General features: G+C 47.0%; 1 protein-coding gene across 6 annotated transcripts in view; it reads left to right on the top strand.

The window, feature by feature from the left end:
• The window catches only part of HERC3 (HECT and RLD domain containing E3 ubiquitin protein ligase 3), a 143,157-nt gene that overhangs the window by 25,973 nt on the left and 99,110 nt on the right, over positions 1-18,074 (top strand). The window lies entirely within an intron of this gene.

The raw sequence follows: 18,074 nt of genomic DNA on the forward strand, positions 1-18,074 counted from the left end.
GAGCTGCAGATCGACAAGACATCAGTGCGTCAGTTTACATTGTGTAGGCTATCGGCGCAGCCCGGCGGCTTGACGTGTAATTAAGCTTTACTTTAAAAAAAAACAGATTCTGGAGAGTTATAGAAATATCCACAGAATGATCCGTATCCCCTGGATTTCTCTGTCCCTCACGGCCTGTACTCTGCAAATTGAACTGCACTTATTCTAAACTCCAGGACAGAGTTAGCTGTGCCCGGAAATCTCGTTGCTTGCTCAGTGCTTGCCTGCTAACAGATGTGTATCTTGAATGGAAAGACTGTGCGGATGCTTGGTCCCCACTTAACCTCTTGCAGCTGGATGAGGAGTTAGCTGTGCCAGGGCTGTGGGAGGAATGTGAACGGGAGTCCTTGCACTCACTGGAAGCAGCCCCGGGAGGGAGCAGGTCAGAGATGGAAAGCGATGCCTGGGGCAAGGCGGGGTTGGTGACGGTACGGACTGGGTGAGCAGCGGGGTAAGTTGGAGAGCCGCTCGGCAGGATGGCAGCAGTGGCACAATTGAGAGGGTCGTTGGTTTGCAGCTGTGCTCCCCTCTCCCCCCCTCAGTTTCCTTTCTTGTTTGCAGAAAAACAAACTGAAACAGGAAAGAGAGGAAATAAAGGCAGTTTAAGCACCAGTGACCCGCTGGGCTTGGTGCTCCTGCCCATGCAGCCTGAGTGAAGAGGCTTTTCATGAGGGAGCTAAAGGGAATGTGGAAGATTCTTCCCCCAGCCTAAACAGGAAATGTCAGCACAGCTCAGAGTTGCAGGAGTGCACTTCCTTAGGCCTGTGGCAGATCTACTCTCCTGGTTTGTATCTGCCCCACCTCCAAGCCCTCTGGCCTCTCCTCTGCACTGCTGAATAGAACTCCACAGTGCACCGGGAATAACACACGGTCCCCCTGTAGACTCGCCATTCTGCACTCTCTGCAGCAGAAACACAGCGGTTCTGCTTTTAGGAGTCAGTTGTGAAATCAGCTGTAAAATCAGAGGATGCTCCTACTTTATGGTCTTGTCCTGCATGACCTTTCTGGGCGAGGGAAACCCGAGCAGAGCAGCACAAACCATTTTGGGACCACTAAACTTGTTAAGAATCAGAGATTGCAGATGGAAAAAATATCTTAAGTGGTCAAAAATATCTCTTCTGCAACCACAGAAAAAGTTAACCTCCCTTCAGAAAACAGTCCAACCCCTTTACCCCTGTAAGGACAGTTGCAGGTCATCATTCACAAACACAACATACTTTTACTTGAGCAACCTTCGTGTAAAACGTGCCCCTCCTATAACAATTTATGGGATACATAAAGATGAAAGTAAACATTCCCATTATTGATTGTTTAACGTTAGCATTATTTGTCCCCTTTACCCTGGTTCCCCCCTCAAAGTGTATAAACTCCTATTAATGTTCATTTTGTTTTTCCAGTGAAACAATAAAGAAAATAGTGCTGCGAGTTTCAACTCTTAGCTAATAGGGGATTCTAGCAAGTTAGGGGAAAACTGTAATCCACCTGGCACTTGCTTGTTGCTGTTTCTTTTCTGGCAAGACATGAAATGTCCCAGAGACCTGGTAATTACTCCAACAACTGTAACCTCGGATGTAAACCTGCATTCTACATTCTACAGTTCCTCAGTTCCACTCAAACCACAAAGAAAGCACTTTTTCTCGTCAAGATAATCAGTTGGCTTACTCCAGCCGCTCCCTTCTAAATAAGGTCTCTTTTTGGAAACCAAAAAAGCTCAGACCAATTCAAGGTTCCCAGCAGCATCTGAGACCATCTGGCATTCCCTCCTTTTCGGTAACGCGCAGTGCAGCTGTGAAAGTCTGCTCTGTCTTATCTCTTGGCTTACCCTTTAAACCACCTGTCCAAGGGAGGGAAGCTTACAAATACTCATCTCTACTCTTCTTAGAATGCCCTTTGAATGTTGTGCAAACAAAGAAAACTAAATTATTCTTTTTGTTTCTTTAGTGTAATATCATTACAGCTTCCTGGCCTTACTCCTGCACTGATGCTGGGGAGTATATTTCTTTATGCTTTGCCACTGCTTTTCTACTGAACAACCACTATTAAATTACTGAATTGCTTAGCCTTGAACTTCACAATGTTTTTACTATGTTTACAAGAGAAGACTGGAGTTTTCCTGAACTCCGCATTAATGCCTATGTTCTAGCTGGGATATTTTTATGACTCATTTGTACTTTTGCCCCATGGCAATGAGAATGTCCAGCATTTTTATGTTTTCTCCAAACAGCCTGAATATATTCACAAGAACTACAGCAAGAATCCCCCCCCCCTTTTTTTTTTTTAACTAGATGGTTCCAGAGACAGAAAGCTGCTTTCACACTGTATCTGTCTGGTAGCTGTGAAATCACTGCCTCATTGCACATTCCTACCACTTCCTTCTCTTACCTATCATTGCTAAAACAACAATTTGGTTGGAGTGCTCTTTCTCGTGAAATTATCTCCCTAAAGCTAACCAAGCGATTCATGCAGTAGGGTCAGAGTAAACACCACTCCACACCAGGGAACTGTCTCATATTACTCGGAGTGTCTGTAAATGACATCAGTCTATCTCAGGGCTGAGGGTTACTTAAGTCATTTTAAAACATCAGTAACTGTCTGAAATGCTGCTTTAAATCCCCCTGCCCTCTTAGGAGTAGGATATTCTTGAGCAGTATTTGTGAAAGTGATCTGAATTGCATTGGGGGGAAGGAACCAGTTTTAAGAGAAATGATCATAGAAATGCAGGGCTGGAGGGGACCTCGAGAAGTCAAGTCCAGCCCCCCTATGCTGAGGCAGAACCAAGGAAACCTAAACCATCCCTGACGGGTTTGTCTAACCTGTGCCGGAGCTAAGATCCACTCCCCTGCCATGGAACATTGTTCTCTTTGTTGTCATACTACAGCAGACTAATGGTCCTTCAGCTTGGGTACCTAGGTGCCCACAATGATAAATACCAAATATTGTGGGGAAGGTGTTCAATAATCACCATAATACACCCTCCTGGGCAATGACTTGACTGAAGTACATGGACAGAGGCTCTTGTGATTTTTTTTTTTAAGCTGTAGATGATGTTAGTGTTAATGTCTGATCCCTTTAATCTACATGTCCATCCAGCCCTCAAGGCAGGTAAACCCTAGCATCTGTGCTAAGGCAGCTGATCACTGAGCCTGCCTGTTCAGGGGAAAACCAGTGGGCAAGCCAGGCAGGTGATCTGATTTTCCCATCATGGAATGGTGGATGGTGGAGATGCTTTCTGCCTCCTGAGTAGTGCTGCTTGCTTCATATTGGTTCCTTTCTCTTTTGCCGTCCCCAGCTGGCATCAGAAGTCACTACAATTTATAGGGGCTGTATTAACCCCGTGTGCAACTGCTGTAGGAGGGAGAGAGAGGAACCTGTCCTCGCTCCCCCGTTCCTGGCCACCTCTTAGTTATTTAGTTATAACTAAAAAATAAAACATTTGCTGGGGGCTGGCTCTTCTTCTCTGACCCTGGAAGAGAACTGGGGAGGTGGGATTTCTGCTCCCATCACTGGTGGTGAGCTGCCACTGATGCCACAGGGCCCATGTGTAAGGCTACAATTTTGTCATGGAGGTTGTGGAAGTCATGAAATCTGTGATTTCCAGAGACCTCCGTGACTTCAGCTCACGGTGCCTGGGTGCTGCAGGGTCCCCCCACCGCCTGTGGCGGCTGAGAACTGCGGTGTAGTCCTGCCGCCAGATATGGTGGGGGCCTCCTGAGCTCTGAGCTGTGGCAGAAGGCCCCCTGCAGCTCCCCATTTTGTCATGAATCATTTTAGTAAAAGTCACCCATAGGTCACGGGCTTCCGTGAATTTTTTTTATTGCCCGTGACCTGTCCATGACTTTTACTAAAAATATGCATAACAAAATCTTAGCCTTACCCACGTGGGAAGGGAGAGTGTTTATCCCAACAGGCCTTTCTTCTGCCAACCGATGGCCTGTCCTTAGGAGCCTTGTATGTGCATGTGGCCATTTTAAGAACATCTCTGTCTGGTTGTCAGCTGCGAGAGAACCAACCTGTCTCTGCGCTGTCAATGAGGCATAACATTCCCAAGGGCCGGGCATATCTGAAGACCAGGCAGCCTTGTGTGGCCACGAGGAAACTTCACCTTCATGACAGTCAGCTGCATCTATAGCTGCTGACTTGGCCATGTTCAGCGTGAAGTGGGACACATTACATATAGGCAGATAAGCATTATTAGAATGCCTTGGATGAAAGAAGACAGCAGAAGTTGAGGCCCCATTGCCTGGCAGTCGCCAGCCTTGATTTGCTGGAGTCTGTAGCTCCTCTGGTGATCACAACATGCCCCAGGACAGTTGCCGCTGCCTTACCTTTTTTTTTTTTAATTTCCATTTCTCTCTCTTCTCCCCATTTCAAAAATTGTTACTTCATGATGCAACATTGTATTTGTATCTGTTTCCCTTTCCCTTCGATTGCAGTTCAGATGACACTCGTAAAAATACCAAAGCCCTTGCTGCACTGCACCTTACATTGTTGATGCAGCTAACTGAGCCGTACTAGTGGTGAATTAGGCTTCTGCCATGAATGTACCTGCCTCCTAAAAGACCAAATCTGGCTGCCGGAAGAGTTTGTTGCATGAAGTGTCGGTTCCAATGAAACTTCCTGTTCTCTTTCTCTGTCACCTTTCCTCTCCAGAAGCATTAAAAGGTGGGCTTCGAATTTGGGAATTGTAAAGCGTGGCCATTGGATGGATATAGGGAAGAGGAAGCCTCGCAAGTTCCAGGGGATTACACGCTGGTGTAAAGTTTGAGCTCACTTGGTGTTTGAGGCGGCTGAGAATACAGAGACAGTTTTCTTCTTCTCAGATGCAGACATCCGAGCTCAACGACCAGAGGATAGTCTCTGTATCAAGGGAGGGTAGGTGTTGTAAACTGTCCTCCAAATGCCAGGTTGGGCACTCTTCTATCAGAGGAGTTATTGTTTGTGATGCTGCCCCACAATCACAATGTGGAGAGGAAGAAAGGTCAATCTGGTATATAATTGCAGCAACTCTGGTTGAACTAGAGAGTAATTTGTTAATCTGTGATCAAGTGGAGAAGGAGGTGGGTGCAGAGATGGGCTCCTGAATTACTTAGTGTGTTACTCTCTTTTTCCCACCGATGCTGCTCCTCCATAAGAGCGTAGCTTTCAGCTCCCTGGCCAGTGCTGATCATCCATGCACGGGAAAGGGCCAGTAACCCTGTTGTCCAAGAGTGTGTGAGCTGCCATAGAAAAGGATGTTGAGAGATCAGCCATAGCATCACACCCCAGTCTGCAGGGATGGGATTCCTCCTTTGAATATGAGTGGATTTTTGAGTGGATACTGTGTGTCGTTTTCTGTCTGAAAAATGGGCTGTCGGTCATCCAGAGCTGTAAAAGGTCGGTTTCAGCTGTCGCAGTTCTCCAGGCAGACTTAACAGGAATGGCATCTTCGTTGAAGGTCTGGCGGAGCTACGTGTGCTAGCACATACAGGCTGGAGGTTGGTGAATAATTCAAGCACCCATTAATAATACTAGTGGCTGACTTCAACTCTGTGTTGATTAAGCTGTGTGCGGTGACTGTTCACCCCCAAACTGCAGAGCAGTATTCATTTGGAGCAAACAGCAGGGCCAAAGCAGAGGTACGAAGGCCCAAAGGGTCTGCTTTGCAGGAAATTCTTGACAGTTTTCATATCAAGGCAGTATGAGAAGAGACCTTCATTTTCAGGTGGTCCAGGTGGGGCTGGTATGTCAGGCTACAGTTAGTTTTACTCCCAAGTATGTGACAACTGGTTGGAATGGCAATAACCATCCTTGTACACCAATATAGATGGGTTGATTGTCAAGACGATTGTTTAGATGGAAAGTAGTTGGTACCGCCTTGTTTTCACAAAGGATTAGTCTTCATTGTTGGAAATAAGTGGTCAAAATACCATGTTTTGGCTGAGATTCCCTTCAGTGCTATGGAAATCATTTCCAGTGTCAGCAATACAAATGTCATCAGCACACGCATACTTCCGGGCCTGCATTTCAGGAAGGTTGCATGAGTATATATTGAACAAAAAGGGAGCCAAAACTGGCCTTTGTGGAAGGCCATTACAGAGACTTTTTAAGGTGACTGATTTTTTTCACAACTTGCAGAATGAATCTTCAGTTACTAGTAATTTCTCAAATGAGCCGCACCATCGGCCAAGAAAGAATAACTTACAGGAGCTTGGCAGTCAGCCCAATGTGCCACACAGTGTCACGGGCTGCCATCAGGTAAAGACTACACCACCTTTCTTCCCTGACTCAAACGCATTTTCTGTGTTTTGAGTCAGACAGCGTATCTGATTTTGCATGCGTTGTCCCCGCTGAATCCAGCCTGAATGCAAGGCAGCTGAGGGCTTGTCTACACGACCGTGCGGGATCGATCTAAGATACGCAACTTCAGCTATGTGAATAGCGTAGCTGAAGTCGACGTACTTAGATCTATTTACCGCGGTGTCTTCACTGTGGTAAGTCGACAGCTGATGCTCTCCTGTCGACTCCGCTTGCGTGTCTCATTCTGGTGGAGTACTGGAGTCGACAGGAGAGCACTATAAATCGACCCCTGCTGGATCGATCGCTGCCCGCCGATCCGGCGGGTAGTGTAGACAAGCCCTGAGATTGACTACCGTATTATTCCACATCAGAATTAGTCTCTCTATCAGTTAATAGGTAACACACAGCAGAGAAATTGGTCAGTAGCTCTTCGGGTTTATCCATGATTTCCCTGGCTTGGGAACAGCTATGACCTTTGCTCTGCACCAGACTTTTGGGATCCTGAGCACAACAATTCAGAAATCGAAGCAGCCTGCTTTCGATGATTGGATAAACTTGTGGATGTCACCAGGAGCCTTGGTAGTCTGCAGCTGATGTGTGATCTTGATCTTGACCAGTGAAAGGAGTCATCAGGTTTGTGTTCACACATAGAGCTGCTACCTCTCCGCAACCATCATTGGAACTGCATGGCTGAAAACTTTTGTCTTGGTTAGGAGCTCTTCCATTGGCCACCAGCTGAGCTGCAGCGGAGTTTGCTGTGACTGGGTATCCCTTCTTGCCCAGACTGGAATATCCACTCAGTCTCTGACTAATTTGCCAGGTTTTGTGATCGCAATGTGTGAAGACAGTTTTTTTCCATTGCTCTTGTCTCTACTTTTGTTGAAACCCTCTTGTTCCTTCTTGGCAGATTTAAATTCCTGATATAGTCTGGTTGCATCAGATGACCGACCAGGAAGGAATTGTTGATGAAATCCCAAGCTTTGTATTTCTTTGTAGCGGCTAGAACTTTATCGCCGAAAGTTTGGCATTCAGCATTGATATTGTTCTCAATAGCTGATTCCGAGTCTTTGCCCAGAGGAGACTCCAATTCAGATTGGAACAGATCCTACCTTGCCTTCTAGAAATTCCATCGAGGCTTCCGGAATTTGTATGCCTGTTTTGATCAGGCATGGCCAGTGCTGGGATCAGCAATGTCAATCTCCTCATCAAGTCCAAATGATGTTATCGAATAGCAGGCTAATGACTGATATTGGGGATTGTTGTGGGAGGGGAGATCAAATGGTCTGTTCAACTACCAGTCTTTTAGCTATTTGGGCAGAAACAGAAGGTTAGTATAACACGCAGTGTGCTCCCGAAATGAGTTGATTGTGTTATGGTAGTGTCCAGTGACCCCAGTCAAGATAGGTGGCCCTGTTGTTCCAAGCACTGTACAATCATATTGGGAGATCCGTTCCAAAGAGCATGCAATCTAAAGGCCTTCACTCGTAGTGCTGTTCAGAAGAACAAATGCCATGTTTCCATTATTTGGGGGGGATAAGAAGAGCCTTGTTGTCTTCTAAGATGGGGTTGGGAGAGAAGATAAAGGAGTGGGGAAAGTGAAGAAAAACTGATTAGGATGGACTAAAACATGCTTGCAATAAAATTAAACTTAACCTTCTCTCCCCTTTTTAGGCTAATAAGTCCATTGACATTTAATCAGCCAAGGAAATGGTTATTAGTTTGTAAACGCAGGGAGTGTCCTAAAGTTGTGTTGGTATTTACAGCACTGTTAGCGAGAATGTTGATTTACGGATGTTAGAAATAACAAACTGAGGAGCTACCAATTGTACTTGTAGATAACACAACTGATCAGAGGATGTGGGTGATGCTGACAAACCACGGAGAGGTGATCAGAGTGTGATGAGGAGAGAGAGTTCTTGGTAGCTTTTTCCCTTTGAGCCCTTTCGATTACAATCAATTGAGCTGTTGTGTTACCTGCTCCAGTCTTACAGGTGCCAATTCAGCAGGGTGTCTAAGCATATTTTAAACTCAGTTGACTTCAATGAGGCTTAAAGCACAGGCTTCTGTGTACTGCAGAAATGGGGCCATTATGAGAAGGTGCAGAAGCATCTGTCGGAAGCCCCGATGAGAAGGTTGGTGGTGGGATGCCAGCTGAAAGTTCATATTTAATACACCAAGCCCTGGAGATTTGTGATCTGCTGTTGACACTTGTCCACCTTTTGTAAAGTGCTCTGATGAAATGCCGGTGAATGATTGGTCCAGGCCACATAGCGCTTTTCACCCAACACCTGTGGAAAGAACCCATTGACTTCAGTGGTCATTGGATCAGACCTTATAAGAACTAAGTGGTGTTACTAAATCATCTTGCAACACAATACCGTATTATTATAACTCATTGTGCAATAGAATAGGGAACTGCTACGTTTCTTTCATGTGATCTTTCTTTCTTTGATCTCCCTTAAGCAGAGAACAGAGAGAGCTAAAGGGAAAAGTTAAGGTTGCTGTTAGTACCGTCACTGAGTAAACACTGAGCTGCCTGGTGCTTTGAACTACAACGTGCCTTATTTTGAAAACATTGAGTTTTAAATTTCATTCTGAATTGCCTGACTCGCCAGTGTTGTTTTTAGTAACTACCCCATTTGAGCTTTGGCTTTATTAACAAACAAAACAACAATCAGGGAACATAAATAAATAGGCTCAAACTTCCCCAGACTTGGCTGCTCCCAGGATTCCTCTCTCAAGCTGCTCAGCCCATATCCTAGATGACCCTCGCTTCCCCCCCAGAGCCAGTCCCCATCTCCCTTGCATCCACAGGTAATGAGCCACCTGCCTCAGTGAGTCAACCAAACCTTTCCCAGAAGCAACCAGAGTAGAGTGTTTCAGGCAAAGCCTGTTACGCTCCTTCATGACCCTAGTCACTTATAGGGTTGCCAACTTCCTAATCGCACAAAACCGAACATTCTTACTCCACCCCCTGTCCCGCCCTTCCCTGAGGCCATGCCCCTTCTCAGAGGCCCAACCCCTACTCTCTCCATCGTTCACTCTCTCCATCGGTCATTCTCCCCCACCCTTACTCACTTTCACCAGGCTGGGTCAGGGGGTTGAAGTGTGGGAAGGTGGGAGGGCTCTGGCTGGGGGTGTGGGCTCTGGGGTGGAGCCAGGGATGAGGGGTTAGGGGTGGAGGAGGGTGCTCAGGACTGGGACAGGGGCTTGGGGTGCAGGCGCCGGGAGGGATTTGGGTGTGGGAGGGGACTCTGGGCTGAGGCAGAGGCTTATGGTGTGGGAGGAGGTGAGGGGTGTGGGCTCTGAGAGGGAGTTTGGGTGCTGGAGGGGGCTCAGGGTTGGGGCAGGGAGTTAGGGTGTAGGAGGGGTTCAGGGTGCGGGCTCCAGCTGGGCAGCGCTTACCTCAGGCGGCTCCCAGAAGCGGCCAGCATGTCCAGCTCCTAGGTGGAGGGGTCAGGGGGATCTGCAGTTCCTGGTCAATGGGAGCTGCGGAGCCGCCGCTCCGGGCGGGGGCAGCGCGCGGAGCCTCCCTGACTGCCCTTGCACCTAGGAACCAGACATCCCGGCTGCTTCGGGAGCCATGAGGAACCAGGGCAGGCAGGGAGCCTCTCTTCCTTAGCCCCGCTGTGCCGCCAACCGGACTTTTAGTCAAAAACTGGACACCTGGCAACCCTACTCACTTAACCGAGCAGTGTTTTTTCTGTTGTCAGCTAGGGATTCTGCTGCTTACTGCCTTGATGACTGGGGAGAAGGGAACTAGGTTTTCTTCTTGGCTATAAAAAAATCTTTATATTTGAATTATCCAGTTCTTTCTGGAACAAAATCCACAGATCCTGAATCACTGTGGTTGACTTCCTCCACACTGCTGTGACTCAGACCAGCAGAGCCACCTCCAAGTTTTGCACCGCAAAGGTTACTTTTCTAATTGGCTGAGTCAATGTGTGTGGTTGCTGTCAGCCTTAAAATAGAGTGACTTCATATGTGCATGGGTGAGGGGAGGTGGCATTCTCCAAAGATGTGCTGGGGGGAGGGTGACATGTATGGGGACTCGTCCCACCAGGTACTTTGAAAATGGGATTTGATTTAAAAGTTAGTGTGTGTTATGGAGACAGCGTAACCCTCCGCTTCCCAGCCTTGTTTTCTTGGAGTCCCTGACCCCCACACACAACTTTTTTTTTATTGTGTATTTTTTATTGTGTCTATGTTGCTGTGCAGTCATGTGCTGTTATTTCTGCAGGACCCTTGGGGAGTGAGTGGCCTCTGATCGTGTAATTAAACATGGTCATAATGCTTATGTGCAAGGAGGCAAAATGAGTTGCAGTGGCCAACTTTGGCATTTCCTGCCTTTTGAGCGCTTCGAGTTGCCACCTTAATACTCTCTTGGTGTGGCGTATGGGCGTTGTATGGGACCATACACGCCCTAGGTAACACTGGCTGTCAGATATACCATCAGCAGTACTCATCGCCCTCAGGCAGTAAGCCGGTCGTTTCCCCCAATATACAGTGTAAAGCTGCTACTGTCAAGCCTTGGAGGAGGTGTGGTGTCTCAGCAGGGAGGTCACACCACTGTGGTGGAAAAGCCTGCACCTTGTCTATACTGCAGCTTCCACCAGTTGTCACCATCAGTGGAGAATTCCGGATCCGAATTTTGCCAGTGCAGCCTCAGTACATAATATTTGTTACATTTAGATGGCATGATCTTGGGGTAACTTGTGCAGTACTAGGCTTGCTTATGGTGCTATATGTACTATATGTATAATAAATCATCTGATGAAAACCTGTCTTGCAAATGTCAAAGGGTGCCTCTTGTGTCTGGAAAGGGAACACCACCTGACTAGGAAATGTGTTGGAAAAAGAAGGCCTGATTAATGGGGCAGTGATTTTATCTTGCATGCAGACTGTCAGGACTGAGATCCCCACTTTGAACTTTAGGGTACAAATGTAGGGGCCTGCATAAAAACTTCTAAGCTTAATTACCAGCTTAGCTCTGGTTCGGCTGCCACCATTTTCAATGGATTCCCTCCCTGGGAAACCTTGAAAAACCTTCACCAAATCCCTGGTGAAAACAAATCCAACCCCTTGGATTTAAAACAAGGGGAAATTAACCATTCCCCTCCTTCCTCCCACCAACTCCTGGTGAATCAAGATCCAAAACCCCTTTGGATCTAAAACAAGGAAAAAATCAATCAGGTTCTTAAAAAGAAGGTTTTTAATTAAAGAAAAAGGTAAAAATCATCTCTGTAAAATCAGTATGGAAATCAACCTTACAGGGTAATCAAACTTAAAGAGCTCAGAGGACTCCCCTCTAGTCTCAGGTTCAAAGTACAGCAAACAAAGAGAAACACTCTAGTAAAAGGTACATTTACAAGTTGAGAAAACAAAGGAAAACTAACACGCCTTGCCTGGCTATTTACTTACAAGTTTGAAATAGGAGAGACTTGCTTAGAAAGATGTGGAGAACCTGGATTGATGTCTGGTCCCTCTCAGTCCCCGAGAACGAACACACTCCCAAACAAAGAACACAAACAAAAGCCTTCCCCCCCCAAGATTTGAAAGTATCTTGTCCCCTTATTGGTCCTTTAGGTCAGATGCCAGCCAGGTTACCTGAGCTTCTTAACCCTTTACAGGGAAAAGGATTTTGGAGTCTCTGGCCAGGAGGGATTTATAGTACTGTACACAGGACAGCTATTACCCTTCCCTTTATAGTTATGACACGCCCCCCAAATCACAGATAGTGTTGGATGTTCGGTTCCACACTGGCTGTGATTTCTTCCTGGAGTTCTAGGAGAAAACAGAGTTAATAAGACACATGTACCTTTAGACATACTACTGATTATATAAAAACTAACAATATGTTTCATTCCAAAAACAATTGTTAACCAGTTAACTCTGGGAAACTTTCCCGGGAGAGTGCATCAGCCACTTTGTTAGAAGCTCCCGAAATGTGTTGTATTTCAAAATCAAAATCTTGGAGAGCTAAACTCCACCGAAGAAGTTTTTTGTTATTTCCCTTGGCGGTATGAAGCCACTGTAGCGCAGCATGGTCTGTTTGTAGTTGGAAACGCCGTCCCCAAACATATGGGCGTAGCTTTTCCAGCGCGTACACAATGGCATAGCATTCCTTTTCGCTGATTGACCAATGGCTTTCCCTCTCAGACAGTTTCTTACTGAGAAATACGACAGGATGGAATTCTTGATCCGGTCCTTCCTGCATTAAAACTGCTCCCACGCCTCGCTCGGACGCATCTGTGGTTACTTGGAACGGTTTGTCAAAGTCTGGGGCCCTTAGCACAGGGTCAGACATGAGTGTTGCCTTAAGCTGGTTAAAGGCCTTTTGACACTCATTAGTCCACTGAACTGCATTTGGCTGTTTCTTTCTGGTTAGGTCTGTCAGCGGGGCGGCGATTTGGCTGTAGTGGGGTACAAATCGCCTATAATATCCAGCCAAGCCTAAGAAGGATTGGACCTGTTTCTTAGACTTTGGAACCGGCCACTTTTGGATAGCATCCACTTTGGCCTGTATGGGATTTATAGTTCCTTGACCCACCTGGTGCCCCAGGTAAGTCACTCTGTTTTGGCCTATTTGACACTTTTTAGCCTTAACAGTTAGTCCTGCCTGCTGGATGCGCTCGAAAACTTTTTCCAGGTGCTCCATGTGCTCTGCCCATGAATCAGAAAAAATGGCCACATCATCGAGGTAGGCAACTGCAGATTCTCCCAATCCCGCTAGGAGACCATCTACAAGTCTTTGGAAGGTGGCGGGTGCATTTCGCAACCCGAAAGGGAGTACATTGAATTCATACACCCCTGCCTGGGTGACGAAGGCTGACCTTTCCTTAGCGGGTTCATCTAGTGGTACTTGCCAGTACCCCTTGGTTAAGTCTAAAGTAGAGATGAATTGGGCATGTCCAAATTTCTCCAATAACTCATCTGTGCGTGGCATTGGATAGTTGTCAGGACGAGTTACAGCATTTAGCTTACGGTAGTCCACGCAAAAGCGTATTTCCCCATCTGGTTTGGGAACTAGAACCACTGGAGATGCCCATGCACTCTTAGAGGGGCGGATTATACCCATCTGTAGCATGTCCTGGATCTCCCTTTGTATAGCAGTTTTGGTATGAGGTGACTCCCGGTAGGGTGGGGTTCTAATAGGGTGAGCATTACCTGTGTCAATGGAGTGGTATGCCCGTTCGGTCCATCCTGGAGTGGCTGAGAAAATTGGTGCAAAGCTTGTGCACAGCTCCTTGATCTGCTGTCGCTGCAGACGTCCAAGGGTCATGGAGAGGTTCACCTCTTCCACGCCACCATCCTTTTTTCCTTCGTAGTAGACACCTTCAGGCCACTCCGCGTCATCTGTTTCCTGGGCTGTAAACTGGCAAACGTTTAATTCTCTGGAATAAAAGGGCTTAAGAGAATTAACATGGTATACCTTAGGCTTTATGTTGGAGGTGGGGGAAGTTATGAGATAGTTAACAGCTCCTAGGTGCTCCTGGACCGTGAATGGTCCTTCCCACGACACTTCCATTTTATGGGCCTGGATTGCCTTTAAGACCATGACTTGGTCTCCTACTTTGAAGGACCGTTCTCTGGAATGTTTATCATACCAGGCCTTTTGCTCTTCCTGAGCATCCTTTAGGTTTTCTTTAGCAAGGGCCAAAGAATGTTGGAGGGTGTTTTGTAGGTTGCTTACAAAGTCTAGAATGTTTGTTCCTGGAGAAGGCGTAAACCCCTCCCATTGCTGCTTCACCAACTGTAATGGCCCCTTAACCTCACGGCCATACACAAGTTCAAATGGTGAAAACCCTAAACTGGGATGTGGTACAGCCCTGTAGGCAAAAAGCAACTGCTGCAACACGAGGTCCCAATCATTGGAGTGTTCATTTACAAATTTACGTATCATGGCCCCCAAAGTTCCATTAAACCTCTCCACCAGGCCATTGGTTTCATGGTGGTAAGGGGTGGCAACCAAGTGATTCACCCCATGAGCTTCCCACAGGTTTTCCATGGTTCCTGCCAGGAAGTTAGTTCCCGAATCTGTAAGGATGTCGGAGGGCCAACCTACCCTGGCAAAAATGTCTGTTAATGCCTGGCACACACTTTTAGCCCTGGTGTTGCTTAAGGGTACTGCTTCCGGCCATCGGGTAGCAAAATCCATGAAAGTCAGTACGTACTGCTTTCCTCTGGGTGTCTTCTTTGGGAAAGGACCCAGAATATCCACAGCTACGTGCTGAAATGGGACCTCAATTATGGGTAGTGGCTGGAGAGGGGCTTTAACCTGGTCTTGGGGTTTTCCCACTCGTTGGCACACCTCACAAGACCGGACATAATTAGCAACGTCCTTGCCCATTCCCTCCCAGTGGAAGGACTTCCCCAACCGGTCTTTGGTTCTGTTCACCCCAGAATGGCCACTGGGATGATCATGGGCTAAGCTCAAGAGCTTTACCCGATACTTAGTGGGAACTACCAACTGCCTTTGAGGATGCCAGTCTTCCTGGTGCCCACCAGAAAGAGTCTCCTTGTATAAAAGTCCTTGTTCTACAACAAACCGGGATCGGTTAGAAGAGCTGAGAGGCGGTGGGGTGCTCCGCGCCGCCGCCCAAGCTTTCTGAAGGCTGTCATCTGCTTCCTGCTCGGCCTGGAACTGTTCCCTTGATGCTGGAGACATCAGTTCCTCCTTGGACTGTGGACTGGGGCTTGGTCCCTCTGGAAGTGATGCAGGTGCTGGGGCTGTTTCCATTGACTGTGAACCGCTGTCCGCTGGTGCACTATGTGGTAACTCAGGCTCTGGCTGAGCCTCTTGGGTAGGGTTATCTGCTGCTTCTGCCAGTTCAGGCTCGCTGGTGCCCTCTGGCGTTGGAGTTGTAGACGGGTTTGCAAGCGCTGGACTCAGGGCTGGCAATGGTTCTGGTGCTGGTTGCGTTGCCAGTTCCGGTTCTGGGACTGGCTTTGGCTGGGTCTCTGGGATTGGATCCACTACGGCTGTTGCAGTCGTTGGCAGGGGATCCAGTTCCACCACCTTTGTCTGGGTCTCCGGTAACACAGACGGGGCCCTGGTGGACGGCTCAGGAACAGGGATGGGGGTGAAAGCTTGCTTAGCCTGACTGCGGGTGACTATTCCCACCCTCTTGGCTAGCTTCACATGGTTGGCCAAGTCTTCCCCCAGCAGCATGGGAATGGGATAATTGTCATAGACTGCAAAAGTCCACATTCCTGACCAGCCCTTGTACTGGACATGCAACGTGGCTGTAGGCAAGGTTACAGATTGTGACACGAAGGGTTGAATTGTCACTGTAGCCTCTGGGTTGATGAGTTTGGGGTCCACTAGGGATTGGTGGATAGTTGACACTTGAGCCCCAGTGTCCCTCCAAGCGGTAACCTTCCTTCCGCCCACTCTCAAGGTTTCCCTTCGCTCCGAGGGTATGAGAGAGGCATCTGGGTTTGGGGATCTTTGGTGTGATTGGGGTGTAATGAACTGTAATCGGTTGGGGTTCTTGGGGCAGTGAGCCTTTATATGTCCCAGTCCATTACATTTAAAACATCGCCCTGCTAAGGTATCACCGGGACGAGGTTGGTTGGTGGAGACTGGTGTGGTGGGGTGAGAAGGCGTCTGGGGTTTCCTTTGGGATGTGGGTGGGGCCTTGGGTTGTCCCCGGTGGTAAGGTTTTGTTTCGGCTCGCCCCTTCTGATATTCGCTCCAACTGCTACTAGTTTTTTTCTTTTCTGCCACCTCCACCCATTGGGCTCCAATCTCCCCCGCCTCAGTTACAGTTTTGGGCTTCCTATCTAGGATGTACCTTTCTATTTCCTCAGGAACACCCTCTAAAAACTGCTCCATTTTTACTAGGGAAAGCAGATCTTCCAGAGATTTAACATTTGCTCCTGATACCCAGGCATCACAATTTTTGTCAATGTGGTAGGCATGACGGGTAAATGACACATCCGGTTTCCACTTTAGGGCTCTGAACCGCCGACGGGCATGCTCGGGTGTTATCCCCATTCTGATTCTGGCCTTGTTTTTAAAAAGTTCATAACTGTTCATGTGTTCCTTAGGCATTTCAGCCGCCACCTCTGCTAAGGGTCCACTGAGCTGTGGCCTCAGCTCTACCATGTACTGGTCTGTAGCGATGCTGTATCCAAGGCAGGCCCTTTCAAAATTTTCTAAGAAGGCCTCAGTATCATCGCCTGCCTTGTAGGTGGGGAATCTTCTGGGATGGGAAGTGGTACCTGGAGGGGGGTTGTTAGCATTGGCTGGTGCATCCTGCTTAGCCTTTGCTACTTCCAGTTCATGCTTCCTTTCTTTTTCTCTCTCCTCCATCTCTTTTTCTTTCATCTTCATCTCTTTTTCTTTCAGCTCCATCTCTCTCTTGTGGGCCTCCTCTTTGGCTTTTTCTTCTTTCTCTCTGCTCTGTCTCTAGTTTTGTTAATTGAAGCAGTCTCTGATGTTTTCTTTCATTTTCTTCTGCTTCTAGTTTGGCCAGTTCTATTTTGTTAGCTACTTCTTTGGTAGTCATTTTCCTGTTTTCTTGTGCTGGGTAACCCCCTTTGCAGTTGACAAACTGGGAAGCTCTCAGCTCTGGCTGCTGCAGAGTTAACAGTAACTTTCTAACTAGCTACTCCCGAGGATGTAAAAAGAAAAAAAACAATTCAGCTTGTAAATACCTTTTACCAGTCATTTGCTAATTGAACCCTTCTCTTAACAAAGGACCTGTAAAAAAAACTTAACACCTCTGCCTTCAGGCAAGGAGAGATAAGATACGCATCTATCTACTTCCAGCTCCGCTTTCCAAGCAGCTAGAAGGAAAAAAAAATCTCACTGGCTTTTGGGTTTAAAATGATCCCACCGCTATTCACCATGTCAGGACTGAGATCCCCACTTTGAACTTTAGGGTACAAATGTAGGGGCCTGCATAAAAACTTCTAAGCTTAATTACCAGCTTAGCTCTGGTTCGGCTGCCACCATTTTCAATGGATTCCCTCCCTGGGAAACCTTGAAAAACCTTCACCAAATCCCTGGTGAAAACAAATCCAACCCCTTGGATTTAAAACAAGGGGAAATTAACCATTCCCCTCCTTCCTCCCACCAACTCCTGGTGAATCAAGATCCAAAACCCCTTTGGATCTAAAACAAGGAAAAAATCAATCAGGTTCTTAAAAAGAAGGTTTTTAATTAAAGAAAAAGGTAAAAATCATCTCTGTAAAATCAGTATGGAAATCAACCTTACAGGGTAATCAAACTTAAAGAGCTCAGAGGACTCCCCTCTAGTCTCAGGTTCAAAGTACAGCAAACAAAGAGAAACACTCTAGTAAAAGGTACATTTACAAGTTGAGAAAACAAAGGAAAACTAACACGCCTTGCCTGGCTATTTACTTACAAGTTTGAAATAGGAGAGACTTGCTTAGAAAGATGTGGAGAACCTGGATTGATGTCTGGTCCCTCTCAGTCCCCGAGAACGAACACACTCCCAAACAAAGAACACAAACAAAAGCCTTCCCCCCCCAAGATTTGAAAGTATCTTGTCCCCTTATTGGTCCTTTAGGTCAGATGCCAGCCAGGTTACCTGAGCTTCTTAACCCTTTACAGGGAAAAGGATTTTGGAGTCTCTGGCCAGGAGGGATTTATAGTACTGTACACAGGACAGCTATTACCCTTCCCTTTATAGTTATGACACAGACAATCAGGGTGGATTTGATTTAAATCAAATTGATTTTAAATCACTAGTCGGGAAGACTCGATTTAATCATGGATTTTTACATCA

Source organism: Malaclemys terrapin, chromosome 5 (assembly GCF_027887155.1).
Source record: "Malaclemys terrapin pileata isolate rMalTer1 chromosome 5, rMalTer1.hap1, whole genome shotgun sequence".
Taxonomy (NCBI): domain Eukaryota; kingdom Metazoa; phylum Chordata; order Testudines; family Emydidae; genus Malaclemys; species Malaclemys terrapin.